The following is a 16745-nucleotide window of genomic DNA, read 5'->3' as shown; positions in this document are numbered from 1 at the left end:
TCAAAGTCCTAAAGAGAGCAAACAGAAGGATGAAAATATAAGAGCAACAGACGAGTGCGGCCAGGAAGGCAGAATGTGGCACTGATGTGTTTCCAAATCGATTGGTACCCGAGTTAAGTGTCCAATTAATCAGCTTGATGACTCCGGGATGAGTTCTGTGGGATGAAATATGTATGAGGGCCCTTCAGACGGCTGTGTTTAAAAATTCTTTTCATCCCCCCAGTCTGAGGAAGTGTGTCAGATTAGTGTGTGTGGTTCAAACTTCCTGCTGGATCTGGAGGAAGCTTTTGCCTGGGGAAATGATCTCATTGCTCCAAGATAGGAGAGAATTTATCGCCATTAGGAACAGATGAGCTCCTGTGGACAGAAAACAGGAAGATGCTGTTGAGCTGCATCTTGGGATCGGACAACACTGTTTATCTGTGGATCTGTTTATTTGAGCAGAGAGTAAAAAAAATGTCTAATCTACTTTAATAAACTGAGTTATTTTGTCATGTTTGTGTATTTTCCTCATAAAACGTTTAAAAAGACTGAAAGAGGCTGTACAGCTCATATGATGTGGGTTTGGAAACAGATCAGTGCTACGAAGCAGCTTCAGCAGCAGACTCCTGCAGCCCCTCTGCTCTAAGAAACAGTAAAAGAAGTCATTCCTGCCGTCCGCCATCAGACTCCATAACTCCTCTTTAACTGTGAAGAGGTTAGCTGTCAGAGGTCAAAAACCCACATTAATGCATCATTTCAGGTGCTCTTCAAGCTTTCAGTTAACTAAATATTTTATTATGTTCAGCTGCTATGTGTGTACATGTAAGAGTTTTTCTACCCCTGTATATTTTGTATTTATTTTATTGTAGTTCTACAACAATTTAATTTCCCTACAGGGATGAAAACAATTGATCTCAATCTTAATCTTAATGTACAGGGCCTGTGTACGATAATTCAAAGGCGACGTTCTCTCTGCCCTCTGCAAGGTGAGTTAAAACGGCCATTTCCAATGAAAAGTCCTTCACCTCAATGCCAGACATCTGCTGCAGATGACTCCACTCACACCAAGACACTGCAACTGTTTAACCCTTAAATACCGGAGTGTTACCTCCAGTGTTAACATTTGTTGACCCCCAGGACTCTTCAAGCGTTTACCCAATTAACGTAATTCCAACTGATTCTGTCATAGCAACAAGCAGCTTTGCGCTGTATGCAATGCAACACTTAATGTTAGTAGTGTGTTCGCGGATATGAAAAGTCGCTTTTCTCTGCGTCACAATCAGCCCGTTGACCACCTAAACAGTTAAAAACTGTATGTGTGTATTTGTTGTATGTCTGATCTTGTTCGCGTTGCACTGGAACAATCTCGTATGTTAGTGTAAAAGCTGTGCATTTAACAATAAAAGGATTCTGATTCTGATTCTGAAAAGCTACGGTATGTAATAGAAGTGTGTGCTATTTAGGTGTTGCTGTAGACATATCCAGTGTTAGGGGGTAAAAAATAGTTTAGTGAAAATTGTGGTGATAAAACATTTGTTTTTACTTTATTGCTTTGTTTTAACCAGCTCTGTTGCCTTGCTTTGTGAAAGTGTCTGCCCAGAGACTGGAAGGTTGTGAGTTCAAATCAAGGCAAGGTCATATCAAAGACTCCAAAAATGGGACCCAGTGCCTTCCTAATGGACACTCACCATTGAGGGGTTGGATTGGGGAGGGAAACTTCCAAATGGTTCCTGTGTCTGCAGCTCACTGCTCCCCCAGGGGATAAGTCAACTGTGGAGAACAAATTTCCCACCCCTCGGGATTTTAAAAAAGTTTACAGACTTCAGACTTGTCTTACAATTACAGCTGGAGGCTTGACACTGGGGGGCTGTGAAAACAGGGAAAACTTTTTTTCCCCGTGCAGTTAGTGGTTCTTTTCTGAAAACTCTGGTTTTCGTCCCACAGTCAAAACACAATCTTCATAGGTTTATTGAGATTAAATTGTCATTTAAGGGGGAATGTGTGAGTTTTACATCTTTGTGTTGCTCTGTGATAGACTTTCTAACCATCCAAGGTGTACCCAGAGACTAGCTGGGATAGGCTCAAGCATCCCTGTGACCCCCAAAAGGGATTAAATCAGTTTGGAAAATAGATGCATGGATTTGAGACTTGACTCGAAGTCATCACCAAAGACTTCCAACTTAAACTGGACTTGCAAAACAGGACTTGTTTTGGACTGATGGAAATTGCAAATGGAGTACCAAGACCAGGAGGCTGCCGAAAATAACTACACAGACCTTAAAGAAAGTCGAACATCTATGATCCACAACCTGCCCACTCTTCTACTGTGCTTTAAGGCGGGCTGCTCAGGCAATTGCAGACGCACTCTTCATCTGGTTAGCCTGTGTCTGCACTGAGGGTGGAATAAAATGCCCTCACAAGAGGGATCAAAGATGGGGTGAAAGCAGCAATCCTGTGCTGTCAGCTACTGCAGAGAAGAGAGGGACGGCCGCAGGAGAGATGGAGGAGAGGATCTGACTGAAGAAACCTCCTGCGTAAAAATTGACACAGAAGAAAAGAAGATTAAAAAAAAAAAGACATTTGAAAAAAGCTGTCGGTTTGCACCTGCCTGACAGAACATCAATGCAGACCAGCGACAACAACCTGCCTCAGGTCTGAAAAATCACATTTCATGCTCTGAATTGATCCATTTGATGCAGTTTTTGTATGTTTTTGGTAAGAAATGGTAATATAGCTCATTCATCAAAGGCGAACATTTAGCACAGATTGTGCACTTTATTTATTTACCCCATTTAACAGACTAAATCCGGTCAGCAAATCAAGGATAACATGTTTTTTGTGATTGTAGTACACCACTATTGTTGCTCTTCTTGTGTTTGTCCCTCTGGAGTTCTGCTCTGAACACTTCCATGGCATTTCTTCACCAAGTGTGTGTTAAAAGAAGAGAGCTGTGTGTCAAATGTACTTCATTTCCACAAAAATATGGAGCGTCCGGATTGAGATCCCCGTTTCTGAGGACCGAAAGTGGAATTCAGCAGATATTTCTAGGACATGATGTTCTGGTCAGAGTTGGGATGAGAAGATAAACAATCTGTCCTGTGAAATAACAGAATGAGTTGAGATGACAGAAAAAACCCCGCAAATACTCAACCAAAAAAGCTACATTTCATTGTGCCTCTTTAAGCACGGACAAAATCACAGAGCCGAATGGGAGACGAGCTCCTAAAAGTGGAGCTGATGGAACAATCATGACAGGACGCCGTCTCCTAAACTGTGTTTAATTTGAGGAGCCTTGGTGCGCCTTTTCCAATATCCTCCCTGCACCTGGGTCCTCTGCTGCGCCTCTGAAAGGCTCTCCCAGTTTGCCCAGCAGCCATGCAAAGCAGCCTCTGAGTAACATCAAGAAGACTTTTCATTAGTCTTCCACCACCTACTTTTATTTTTTAACTTTTAGCATGCTAAGCTTGCTTCTTTTTTAACTCTTAAATTTTCTATTACGGTTTATCTTTATTTATTATTTTTACATTTTTTATCCTAACTTTTTTTAAAACAAAATTGATACTTTTTGTTTACTTTTATTTATTCCTGATTTTTTAGTATATAGTTTAACCTTGATCTTCTATTTTAAACGTGTAATCCATATCATAATTTTCTCAAATAATTTTTAATGAAATGGTACATTTCTAAAATTTTAAAGATTTTTTTTCAAATAATTGTTCTTGTAACAGGATTACTAGTGTATCTCAAATTCCACCGAATGAGACTAAGTCGTGTATGTATTTTAGTAAATGAGCATAAATTGTATTGTGTTGTGCAAATTTCTAGCTGCACCTGAACGCAACACAGCACTTTTTCTTTACATATTCTAAATGGAGAACGTTCAGGCAGAAGGTAGTACGCATTTCCTTTAATGTCCCGCATTTTTAGTGTTTTCGATCACTCTGGTGGTTTATAAATGTAGTATTTGTAATATAAGCGTATTAAGAATATAACTGCGATGTTGAAGAGAAGTTATATTGTATCAGTGTCGGAATTTTAATTTTAATTTTGCGTTTATCTTAATGCTAACGCTAGCGCTAGCTAAAAGTTGTGTCAGTTTCTTATTGTGCTTCCGGCTTTCATGTTTAAGGAAGTTTGTGGGGGCTTTTAAAGCGAGTAAAACTGAGTTGTTGTTTTTTTAAATTAAGAATATGAGTTAGTGCTGCTTCAGGCCACATTTGTCCTGTTAATTAAGACATTAGCACGTCTTAGCATGATTGTAGCCTGATTGCTGTTTTGAACACAGAAATAAATAAAATAGCCCAATAGACCTAAAACTAAGTAATTTAATAATATTTTACGTCTTGCTGATCACATTCCTTTGCAGATAGAAAACAATGGTAATAAAACAAGAATATAAATATATATACTTAAAACATAAAATGTAACAAATAAAGAAATAAAATAAAGAAAGAAAGGGGCTTATACAAATTTACATCCTAGTTACCCAAAGATACATAACCTGTTTTTGTATTGGTAAAATCTGTCCAACACAAACGTCCTTTTGTCCATCACAAAAGGCCTTCAGCTTTCATCTGTTCGCTCAGTTGTTGGACAGAACAAGTTTTGGAAAAAAAAATAAAAATAGAAAACTAACCCAAACAAGTGACACCCCCATACTTGTGCGTGGTAAATGCAAAATGCTTGGGTGTTTAAAACAGTCCAAAGTAGTACTTCATATGTGGCCGGTCATATCCTGCATATCTGTGAGTTATCATGAGAAACATTTCAAGATGAAGCAGAAGGTAATACAGGAAGCAAGAACCACACTGAAACCCTAAAGTGTTTAGAAAGATCCCTGTGTTGTCAGATTACAGTACTGTCTTCAGTAATTAACTGTCATTTCCAAATGTTACTGAACGGATCACTTCAGTGCGGCAACTGACAATAAATATGATTTGTGTGAGTCATCTTCTCTGAAAACCAAAGCAGTCAATGAAGCGTACCAAGGTAAAACCAGGCAGCATCATCAGCTCAGATTAATAGAGCTTTTAATGCAGACATTAAACTGCAGGCAGAAATACAGATGGCAGTTGTCAACAGAGATAAAGCTCTGTTCACTCTCAGGAGGCTTTCAGAAAGTCACAGAGTTATGGGTGCCACCATAACCATCAAGAGCTAACAACATCCTGTGGCATTTACACCTCGCTGAGCTCTAAACCGTCAATGCTGAGTGTGCCTGCACCGTGACGCTTCAATGGCAGCGAGCATAAATGTTATCTGTTGGCTCCATTACTGGCCTAATTCTGCATCAGGTATCAGACTGAAGTTACTCATTCCAGGGGGTTAACCTTTTTGGGCTTTTATTGGACAGCATTGAGTCTGACCATCAGGTTTTCAAGTCAACCAACGCAACAAAAACTAGTTAAGATGTTTTGTTTCCTTCGGTATACAGACAGAAAATGATTTTAAAAAAATAATTTTCCTTCTGCTTTCAGGTTTAATTACTTTAAAAGTACACATTTCATGGCACTAAGAATAAAATAAAAAATCAAACTTGAACAAAAGCTTACATTTTTTAAATTTCAATAAAGGCAAATCAGATACTTATGACTTTTACTGGACATTCTGTCAGCAAGCATTGATATCCAGAATGGTTGATTAACATCCACCATTGTCGATCCTCCTCCTGTTCTACCTCTCCAGAGCCTCACTTAGTTCTTCAGCTCCATTAAAAAGCTGTGGGCTTTAGTGAGGAAGATAAAATGTTTTTTTTGTTTTTTTTTTGGAAGGTGAGAAGTCATGACCTGAAATTTGAGTGTCATGTTTTATCACAAGGTTTTGTTTTTTTAAACCTTTTTTTTCCCTTCCCATTTATTGTATGTTTTACACAGAAATATTCAAGTTTCTTGGTAATGTGATTTTAGTTTGGACTGCTGCTAAATGATGGTAAATGTTTTTTTTTTAAACATTTTGTATAGTTCTGCTTAAGCATTGAGAAGCGATGCTGACTGTGATGGTCAGTGTTGTTGAGTTAGCCATTTTTACTTCTTGAACATTTGTTTTAGTCAAGCTCTCATCTTAGCTTTTTTTTGTTTTACCCCCCTGCTTTTGCTAATCATTTTTATTTTCTTTTTGGCTTACATCAGTCACTGATTGCATCCAGCTCATACAGCTTTGTTCTCATATATTTAGGGGTGTGACGATAACCGCATCACTGCATCACCGCACTTTTTTGTTTTGAAAGTTTTATTTATTTATTTATTTTAAGTACTGCATATTGTGCAAGATTGGAACTATAATAAATACATTAAACACATTCAAAGGGAAACCTTTATTACTGTTCTCCTTCACTCCCTGCGCAGCGGCTCAGAAGGTGCGGTTTCAGAAACACGTCCTCATTCTACAACAGAAGTTTCCGTCTCACGAGGGAATACGACAAATTTATTGCGTTCTACTTATTCATTTCCATTGTATTCATTTCCATTACAAGCTGCGTGTGTTCTAGAGTGCGCGATACGGCGGCCCGCCGGAGGATTTTGTGTTGGGGTAGGGTTTATTACTGTTGTCCTTCACTCTGTAACACCAAACATGAACGTGCAGTTAGATTTCGGTGAATATCACTACATGTTTTGTTTGGGAACTATTTTGTGCAGTGCCACGTTACATGTCTGTATAAACAGAGGCGGAGCCTCCTGCCCCGTGTTCTTCATGGGTGTCAGACTGCAGTCTGCAGTCTCGTTCATTACTGGGCAATATATAATATTCTGAGAAGATGTCTGTACCAGAGAGCACAGTTGAAACTCGCATGCAGCTCCAGACCGGTCCGCTGCAGAAGAATCAACACGCACCCACAAGCACTCAGACACACATACACATAGTCATTCTATAACACTTATATACCGTAAATTCCGGACTACAAAGCGCACCCAATTATAAGCCGCACCCACCCATTTTCACATATTTAACTACTTTTTAACATATACAAGCCGCGTCAGAGTACAAGCCGCATGAAGTAGGCAACACGGTGAACCTGAAAAGTCACGTCCTGACTCCCAGAGTAAGTGTGATGCATTAGCACACTGTGGGAGGAGTAGGCCTTGCCTCAGGCTTATACATGTGACTATACCCACATCTGCCAAACAGCATGGAGCTCTACTCTGTTCACAAGTTCCTCAGTTATGGTTTTTTTATTTATTTATTTATTTTAGTTTTTTTTACTTATTGACAATCTAGGTATCATACATAAAATTACAAACAGTAACCATATAATCAACATTACATCTCTCAGTTATGATGAGGAAATTTACATCCGCGATTCCCCATTTCCCATGAGTCTTAGGGACTAAAGGCGGGGCCAACGCCGGGCTCGCCACACTGTTGTACGTGTTTAAGAATGAGCAAGTATCAGCAGTGCATGGAGGGGTGAACGGGAAAAGCTCTCCTTCCGCTTGTGTCGCGGCAGCGTTATGGGAGTAACAGGGCTGGTTAAAAAAACACACCGGTAAAATAAAGCAGCGGTGACTGAAAAGCGCGCCTCAGCGCAATACCAGCGCCTCAGCGCGGCGCGTGCCCCGCGCGCTCCCCTTCCTATCTTCTCCGACACCTCTGGCCAGGGCGGCTCCAGGGAGGAGCAAATCGTGTCTGTGCAGAGCAATCGGACTTAATACTGTAAGTTTTGTGGATGAGGGGCGGATGCGTTGTAACCTGTGGGAGCCATCAGACTGCCATCGGCCCCGCAGCTCTATGTGATGAGCAGCAGGACATGTCTCCAGCTCACACGGAGGCTGTGAGCTTTTCAATGCAAAATTCCGCTCAGTTCTTAGAAACCGTTAAAACGATCACGTCGATTTGTGTTTCCAGTCGTGTCCCGACAAAATAAAGGCTGATGTTATTCCCACATATTTACGTGCAGCCAGCCGAGTCACTATGACTCAGAGGTAAATTCACTCCTGAGCATGCGCTGTTCTCTCTGTCACGCAGCTGACCGGCTTTTCCAAACCCGATGGTGATGGTGGATTTTTTCACGCTGCTTTTAACGATTGCTTTTAACTTGAAAGTTTCATCATATTGTAGCGGCGATCACGTGCACGTTGGGTCTAATGGCACCAAAGGATTCTGGGATGCGGCCGGGCATGCGTGTTTCGTTCTGTTGAACCATGACTGAAGTGTCTAAGACCTGAAGTGAGGTCCATGCTGTTTGGCTGTTTAGTGTGTTGAAAAATAAATGACTTGTGCTTGGTGTTAGATAGAGAATTCAAACCATTCACTGAGTTTGAAAGTACGTACATGGCGGCCGCCAATTAAATCCATAAATTAGCCGCGTCACTGAATAAGCCGCAGGGCTGTAAGCGCAGGAAAAAAGTAGCGGCTTGTAGTCCGGAAATTACAGTAGTTAGTTCATTAGCTAGATAGGTAGTACTTAGTTGTTACTGTTATTTTGTTAGTAAAGAATACTGCGTTGTAATTGTATTCATTTGCGACGCGGCCGCCGGGGGATTTTGTGTTTGGCGGGGGGGGTTGTGGTTAACCGCGCCCCGTGGTGATCAAAAATCCCACACCATCACAGCTCTACATATATTTACCTATACCATTATTTTAAATTAATTACTGACCCAAACCCACTATGTTTCTGTACAAATTCCGTCCCTACTCACTCCTTAGTGCACTTTTGCCATTTTGTAGAGCTGTTGGAATCTACAATTCCAAAATCCAGTGCTTCTAGAAATGTCCCAGAAGACCCTGCGAAAAACTAGATAGAGTGCATCGATGCTCACTAGATAGACCACAATGACTTGCATGGGAAGGATTTTTAAAATGAAAAGAAAGTATTTAAATACATTTCTATAATTCGTCCAAGTTTTCCTTATCAGAGCACAGTGGAAACATTCCCCGTAAAATGTTCATATTTATTAGAAAAAGTGAGCACGGAATTGCTTCTGAAATTTACTGCGCTGAATAGTCCCACACTATATAGTCTTCAAGGGGTTAGGGAGTAGTGTAAGACCTCAATGTAGAGGAACATATGGGGGCTTGTCCAGGATTTGAACATGGCAACTAGGGTGTTTGTGAATTTTTGTCTCAGTCTTCTGTTCTTGACAAGTTGATTTGAGTCACTGCCTTTTATTCACCATGCTGACTGGGTGTCACACGTCACATATTGACACTTTGGGGTAATTACTTCCTATATTTTCATAAAGTTATCTTTTGCTTGTGTTGTTGCATGTTCTTTTTGGCTCAGTATTTACCATGTTTTGTATTTGCATTACCTATTTTAACCTGGAAGACATCGTTGATCTTCCCAGTAATGGAAATACTTCACTTCACTTCACTTGTAAAACTGTGGAGTTTATTGCAAAAATTATATATTATGTTTTATAAATTACTTATATGCCCAAATTTGTAAAATCACACAAGAAAACATTGAGGTATGATTAAACTGTGCCGCATTCCTGTAGGCAGTGTTCTTTTTATAAATACAAACCTCATGTTTACATGCATGCGTGAGTTATGCAACAATGCTCTTTTTGAATTGCTATGTCTTTTCAAGGAATAGAAAATAAGTGATAAGCTCAGAAATATTGCCAGTATTGCCTGAAATTCAGGAGAGCAGCACATCCGACACACCTGCAGGCCCACTAACTTTAGCACACACCTGCCCTGCTTACCACTTATGGACGTTACGAGGAAAGCTTTAATGAGCTCTGAAGGCTGCTGATTTCTGGTGCCCGAGGACGCCTGTGGAGCTTATTAGCCGAATTACTTTAATAATGGATCCAAATTATGCAACATTTTTCCACTCCTGATTACTTCCATCACAGGAGGGACACTGCAGATTATGCAGATGATATTCCCTGTTCAAGAATGCTTCACATAGTGAGATCAATATTTATGGAAACATATTCATGTTAAGATGCCGGATGGGACAAAAGCAGAATTACATAAATAATTATCACTGATGTTTAGCACAAAGCTCAGCTCTTTCTTCTTTTTGCAACCAGCACAAACAAGTTCATCCTAGCCAGATTTAAAGCATTAAATTCAAATGGTTTTTAAATTGTATTTTTTGAATTGTGCTTTTTGCAGTTTGGCTGGGGGTGTGACTTATATGTCATTCATCTTCTATTTATCTTCTAAACCCGTTTTTGTCCCTTTGGGGTCACTGGGCTGCCGGAGTCTATTCCGGCCACTCGTGAGCGAAGGCACGGGACATCCTGGGCAGGTCGCCAGTCTATCGCAGGGCTATAAATCACAAACCCATTCACTCTCTCATTCACACCTAGGGTCAGTTTACAGTAACCAATTAACCTATGAAGCATGTTTTTGAACGGTGGGAGGAAGCTGGAGTCCCCGGAGAAAACCCGCGCTTGCACGGCATGACTTTTATGTCATTTTAAAAAAAAGTAGGTTAATATGTTTGCTATTTTCCAACTAACAACTGCTAGAGGCTTGGTGCGAAATGCCAAAATGGTACTATTCTTGCGAATCTTGTCCAGGCTTTTCTTTCAAAGCTCTTTTCTGATATATCACCTGATGTCAAAGAATTCTAGTCGGGCACAAACCGCTATAATTCATTTCTCCATGATCAATTTTTAAATAGTTGGCACTTCCGTCAATTAAAAAAGACACCATTCATATGCCACTACCACATGTGAGTCCCCAGTTGGTCAAAGTTCAACCTGGTTCAACTTTCAAAGCGTGTTTAATGGACGCACATTTGGATGTAGAGCCTAAAAATGGTTGTAAAAACTTCCCTAGCAACGCATGAACATGAGAGTTTTGAATGTGGAAGCCTGAAATGCACATATGACCATTTATATAGACTTTTATTTTATTTAAATTTGGTCACTTGAACGCGCATTGCCAGGGGCAGTGTGAATGTAGCTTTACACAGGGCTCGGCAGTGTTGTTCAAAAGCAACAAAAGCAACACAGAGGACTGATTTAATGATTTGGATCTAATGACTGGAAATTATATAGTTTAGTTGACACATCCGTTGTGTCATGATTATCTGAATAATTTTTCATATGTTGCGTTAATATACTACATTCGTCCTATATTTAATGAAGCTAAATAAGCATCAATGTGTCACGGTTGTGAAGCACACATATTCCGTCTATTATTGTTTACTATTTAGTTATTACAATTGGCCTTTTAAGAAGAAATGTCCATTCTTGTTCCTGTATTTTGTTAAATAAATTTCTACAAAAGTATGACCTCTATAGGATATTTTTGGCATCTGCAACCTACACTCTGTGACTCATAATGGTGAAAATGCAGTACGTCATATTTGCACAGTTGTCCTGAAGAAATTAATTAATCTCAAAGAAACATTTTCAAAAATCTCCAACGGTGTGCAAGTTTTGCATATTTCTCCTGCACTTTTAGGAAGCTAATTTGTAAAAAAACAAAAAACAAAATGCACTCAAATTCTGGCTGCCTTCTGCTCCACTGTAGAGGAAACACTTGTGACTTCTAACAGTACCTGAACCGGGAACTGCCTCTGCGCTCTGCTGCAAGAGACAGCAGTGTGATGTGCATCCAGACAATAGTCACAAACTCTCATCCAACTCTCCCTCTCGCAACAATTTTGTTTAAACAGAAATCCTGAAATAAGTGGCTCACATTTCTGGTATTTTTTGACTCACAGAGAGCAAAAAAAAGAGCCGTTTGAGTTTCAGACACTCGTAACAAGTATTTTAGTTTTAAATATTTTGTGATCCCTAACCTGCTATGATAACAATCCACCAAACTCCCCCTTTTCTTAGAAAAGTGTGTGAAGTTTGATTGGATAGTTGTGGTCACATGAGTAGCCAAACTTTTCCTTCGCTATAAATAAGATGTTTTCTCCCACTTGCCTCTAAATTTGATAGCTAATTTGGTAAAATTGGTTTTGTAATCTTCACTTCTGAGATGTGAGGCTTTGTCATTCTTGCTTACCCAGAATTCATCTCACATTTCTTTAATCTACTTTTTACTCATCCATTCAATTTAACTCGGTATACAAATTAAGCACAAATTCACAACCAAGGTTGATTCATAACGCTGCACTGATGGAAATCAGTCTGCAATTGTTTTGTCTTCAGTTTGTCTGTTTTGTTTGACTTGTGTAACAGCTCACCTTAAGCTAAACAAGTAAACTGAGCTCTTGGTCCACTCACAAACTGCTGCAAACAACTCGCAGGATGAATGCTAGAAAACTATAACAGTGTCAACATTGTCAACAAAAAAGCAGCTCACAGTTTAAATCGGAACAAGGGCCAGTCATTTCATAGTGAGAACAGGTCAGTAAACGTGATGTGTTCAGAAACCGAAAGGACTGGCTGATGTGTGTAAATCAGAGGACGAGCGGGATAAGTTGTTTTTCATTTGAACAGGGGGTCCGCAGATCCATAAATAGAAAACAGGGATTACTTGTCGTGATTAAAACTAGAAAATATTTGTCTTTCAGCAAACTGCAAAGACAAATATTTGACACAATACGGATCCTGGCTATCAGATCACATGTGTAGAGCAAGAACCTGCACTGTTTCATTTACTTTGTACATAAGACCTTAAATTCAACTCTAAGTGTTGTTAGACAACCCTGTTGTTACTATCCTAATAGTAAACTGTTGTATGTTTGTAGGTTGAGTTTTAAAACCAAATTATCTGAGTGTCTGGGTCCTCCACCCATTTTAACAATCAGCTCCAGCCAACCCTGCAGTTAAAATGCCTTTATATACTGTTGAATCCCCCTTTTCCAGGTAAAACGGTCAAAGTCTTTGTATATTTTTTACTTTTGTTTTTAAATTACTCACATTTAAATGTGAGAACATGATACAGTAGTGTTTAGGTTATCACTGGAGTTACTTTATGTTCTAAAAATAACCCTAGGCCTAGGGAAATCCACATAGTAGGATTACAGATGTTTTATGGCTTTAAAACTCATCACTACAAGGCCAGCATTATAAACTGAAAAAAAACTGCAATCAATATATCTACATAGATTTGGTGAGCTGAGCTCATTTTGTATAGGAGACGCCTCACAGAGAAGGTCAATTGACAATCTTCTACAGCCAATCAGGGCAGTAAAGAAACATGTAAAATTGCAGTGAAAAAAATTAGGAAAACAGCAAGACTGCAAGAGGTGAACTGTGATTTAGCGAGGGGCCAAAGTAGACACTTTTTTGTAGTTAAATGTAGTGTTTTTTTCTTAGCACACAGAGAATAGTAGGATAAATTTTGTGCTAAATTTGTGAATTTTTATTTACAGATCAACGTGTCTTTCTTCATTCCCACACGACCAGGCAGATTCTGCCGCACTGCTTGGTTTGATGTTGTTCGTTTGGTTGCCATGACAAGCCTGTGACACCTGGGTGAGTGCTGTCCATCTGAGCATCACACGCCGGCGATGAACCCACCATGCGCACCCGGTTTCCCTCCATTCCCAGTCGACACAGATGTGGCCAACATTTGAGGAGAACCCATCGAGCTCATCCGCTCACAAAATGCCTTTTGATGACACGAAACTCTTATTTTATGGCGGTCATTTTGGCGGAGGTAACAGCTGGCAGGCAGCACATCGTTACGGACCGTAATACTGCAGGGATTTGAAAGGGAGATTGAAGACCGTTGGCATCCAGTGATTGCATCATGCATCATCCACACATTTCCCTCCGTAATGAGGGGGTGTGGGGAAAAAATTTGGTAATTCAGGACCAAATTGGGTGAAAACATTTACATGTCCCTGCTGATAGCTGTGATTTATTTGAAAATTGATGTTTTTTCCTGCACTAATAGGACTCTCAGGTTTGATTACTGCGTGACTGAATGTGACAGTGTTCATCAACGCCACAGCGACAATGAAGCACAATTCAGTCAGAATCACACGCTGGTTTCAGTCTGATGAAATATGAATGTGCTGGAGGCTGTGAGGTGCGCAGTCAAGCTATGCAGGAAGCTCTTTGAACTTAATGAAGCTCCTGCTGAGGCTCTGCAGGAACTCAAAAGAGGTTTACAATTCTTGCTTGAATGAAGCTGCAAACAGGCCTGCAACAAACAGAAGCTGACACTTCACTCCATTTTCTGACATGCACCTGTCCAGATGTTAAACTATGGATCACCCAGGCTGCAGAAACTGTCATGACATAGCCAGGGAAGATGTTTGCGAAATACTGTGAATGCTTTAATATGAGCTCAGGGTGTGTCCCTGCCAAGTTCAAGGTTCTATGACTCAAATCAGAATAGAAAAAGTGAATTATTTTTTAAAGTTTTTCATTCAAAAACCAATTTGACTTGTTTATGTAATGTTAAAAAAATGTTAAAACTTTTTCTACTTCTAAGTAGTGATTTAAACTAAACAAAGTTGGAAAAAACATTACAAACTGGGAGAAAAGTTGTTTTGTTTATTAAAAAATACAGTACATACAAATGTCTTTTGAAAAAGTTGATTTTCATAACTGTAACAGTGTGGCGTCTTGTCCAGGGTGTACCACGATTTCGCCCAACAATAGCTGAGATAGGCTCCAACTACCTTGTAACTTCAAATAGGAATAGGGGAGTTGCACGCATTTTTGTCGTATGTGTGATGCTGTTGTACGTGCCTTTATGCCATGCTCTAGTTGTTAATAAGGTGTGAGTACTGGCTCTTTACTGACCACGCAAATGCTGCACCCACAGGGTGTGCAGGTGAAACGCAGGTACCCATAGGATGCCCCGCAAGATGCCCACAAAACTCAGAGGGGACATTATTGTATATTTTCTTGCTTAGACATAATCAGATCCACGGGAACCGTTTCACATTGTCCTCTACAGTTTCATCCTTCAATTGCTTATTAGTCGTCTGTCTTCTGCGCATCTACGTGTTTCCAATATCAGCAGAGTCCTTGTGGCATGGGTGTGGTGTAAGGTCGTTAGGATTAGTGTTGGCTGGCAGCATCTGTCCTCGCTGTGGTGTGTGTACGTGTCTGGGGGGGTTGTCAGTCTCTGCTGCCTGACAGAACGCTGCAGCACAGGACGCCTGCAGAGAGCCCAGACGATCGATATTCAGAATAAATTCTAGCTTTCACTTCCTGCTGTCACTGTGGGGGAGAAGGTCTGTAGAGCAAACACACAAACTGCACACTGCAGCGCACACACACACACACACATCTCACCAGAGGGCGATACAGCGGACATGTCGGGGTGCTACAGGCAGGCGGCGGTGAACAAAACCCCCCGCAGCGAGACCTTAAAGTGTCATTACGCTCCTGTGAAGCAGACGCCACCTGCCCATCTGCCATTCAGCATCTAACATGGAAGCAAGCTTCAGTGGAGAAATCAGAAATCGTGTTTTGTCTGGATGAACAGATTTTTTTTCCCTCACTGCAGGCTTTTCCTGCCGCTTTGCAGTTCAGTACTCTGACAGGAGACACATTCTGCCCTTTTTCACAAGTTTGCTGGGGAACTAAACGCCGTCTGGTTTCATCCAGGCCTTCACAGTTCGTTCACAGCAGCTGTCTTTAGGGGGTGGAGTTAGAAGTCAAATACTTGGCCTTTCCCGCTTTTCCATGTGGCTCTTCTGACTTTCACTCATCAATGTTTTTTTTCCTTCTGGGTTGAGAGCGGAACAATTTTAGCTAAAGAAAATCGTGTATGACAAAAATATGAAACAGGTTTAGGAAAATACGAAAAATGCTAACAGCAAGATGATCTGGAAGAACTGATACGACCACAAAAGAGAGGCTGAAAAATGCTAAATATTGTAATCTTTAACCTACAAAATCATTATCTAGTTTCAGGAAAAGCTTTAAAGCTTTGTGTTTATATACAGCATCAAGTTTTTTGGGTTTTATTTTGTTTTTTGGTGCATAGGATGATGGGATGCACAAATCGTAAACAATCAACAGGTGTTAGCGAAACACAGCAAGACTACATTCTGAATCTTAAAATGTTGTATCGAATATAAGACATTATTGCAACAAAAAAAAAGCAACCAAGAATTATTTTCAAAAAATGCTTCATACCAAATGGACTGGGTATCACACAACTGTTTAATATAATCTGAAATCTTTCTATGATATATAATTTAAAAAGAAGTGTCAAAAGTACAGTTTTACACCCGGAATGAACATTTAACCCTTGTGTGGTGTTCATATTGTTGTTACTCAGCCAGTGTTTGTGGGTCTGGTGGACCCGTTGCATGTTGTGGTTTTTAATGCCTCACAATCAAACACTTTGATGTTAAAATACTCGACCGATCTTTACCTCATCCAATTACAATCAGTATATTTGGTTAATATTTGCCCTTTACCTTTTTTAGATCACATTCATAACTCATTATTTAAAACGTGATAAAGAAAATCAATTAAAATCAAGATATGAGTTGAAACAAATTTTCAAGTGAAGCAAGGGTTTTCAAAACTACTGACTTTTATTTATTTGAACACAGAAACTGAACCCATTCAGGTGCACAACACAAGCTGAACACATAGAGTAAATCTATTAGTCAAGACAACACATCAGCCCCATTGAACACATGGCCTTCTAGCCACTAGCCTGTACAACACATGGTCCTGGCTGCTGACGGCCTGGTCCTGTGGCTGGGTGCTGATGGCTTCGTTTTGGAACTGGCTGATGCTCAATCTAAATGGTAAATGGTAAATGGTAAATGGCGTATACTTATATAGCGCCTTTCTTCCAACAAGGACAAAGCGCTTTACAGTCACAGACCCATTCACCCAGTCACACACACATTCACTCACACATTCAGACACTGGTGGCGGCTCTGCTGCCAAACACAGGCGCCTGCCTACCACCAGAGG

General features: G+C 40.2%; 1 long non-coding RNA gene across 1 annotated transcript in view; it reads left to right on the top strand.

Annotated features, from left to right (window-relative positions):
- Positions 1-3815: 3815 nt before the first annotated feature.
- The window catches only part of LOC105355126 (uncharacterized), a 36956-nt gene continuing 24026 nt past the window's right edge, over positions 3816-16745 (top strand). Inside the window, exons 1-2 of the long non-coding RNA XR_909616.4 lie at positions 3816-3873; positions 13217-13319. This is a non-coding gene — a long non-coding RNA (uncharacterized LOC105355126). The remainder of the gene's footprint in view (positions 3874-13216; positions 13320-16745) is intronic.

Source organism: Oryzias latipes, chromosome 11 (assembly GCF_053564925.1).
Source record: "Oryzias latipes strain Hd-rR chromosome 11, Olatipes_Hd-rR_3.1".
Classification (NCBI taxonomy): domain Eukaryota; kingdom Metazoa; phylum Chordata; class Actinopteri; order Beloniformes; family Adrianichthyidae; genus Oryzias; species Oryzias latipes.
This window is presented reverse-complemented; position numbering and strand designations above follow the sequence as displayed.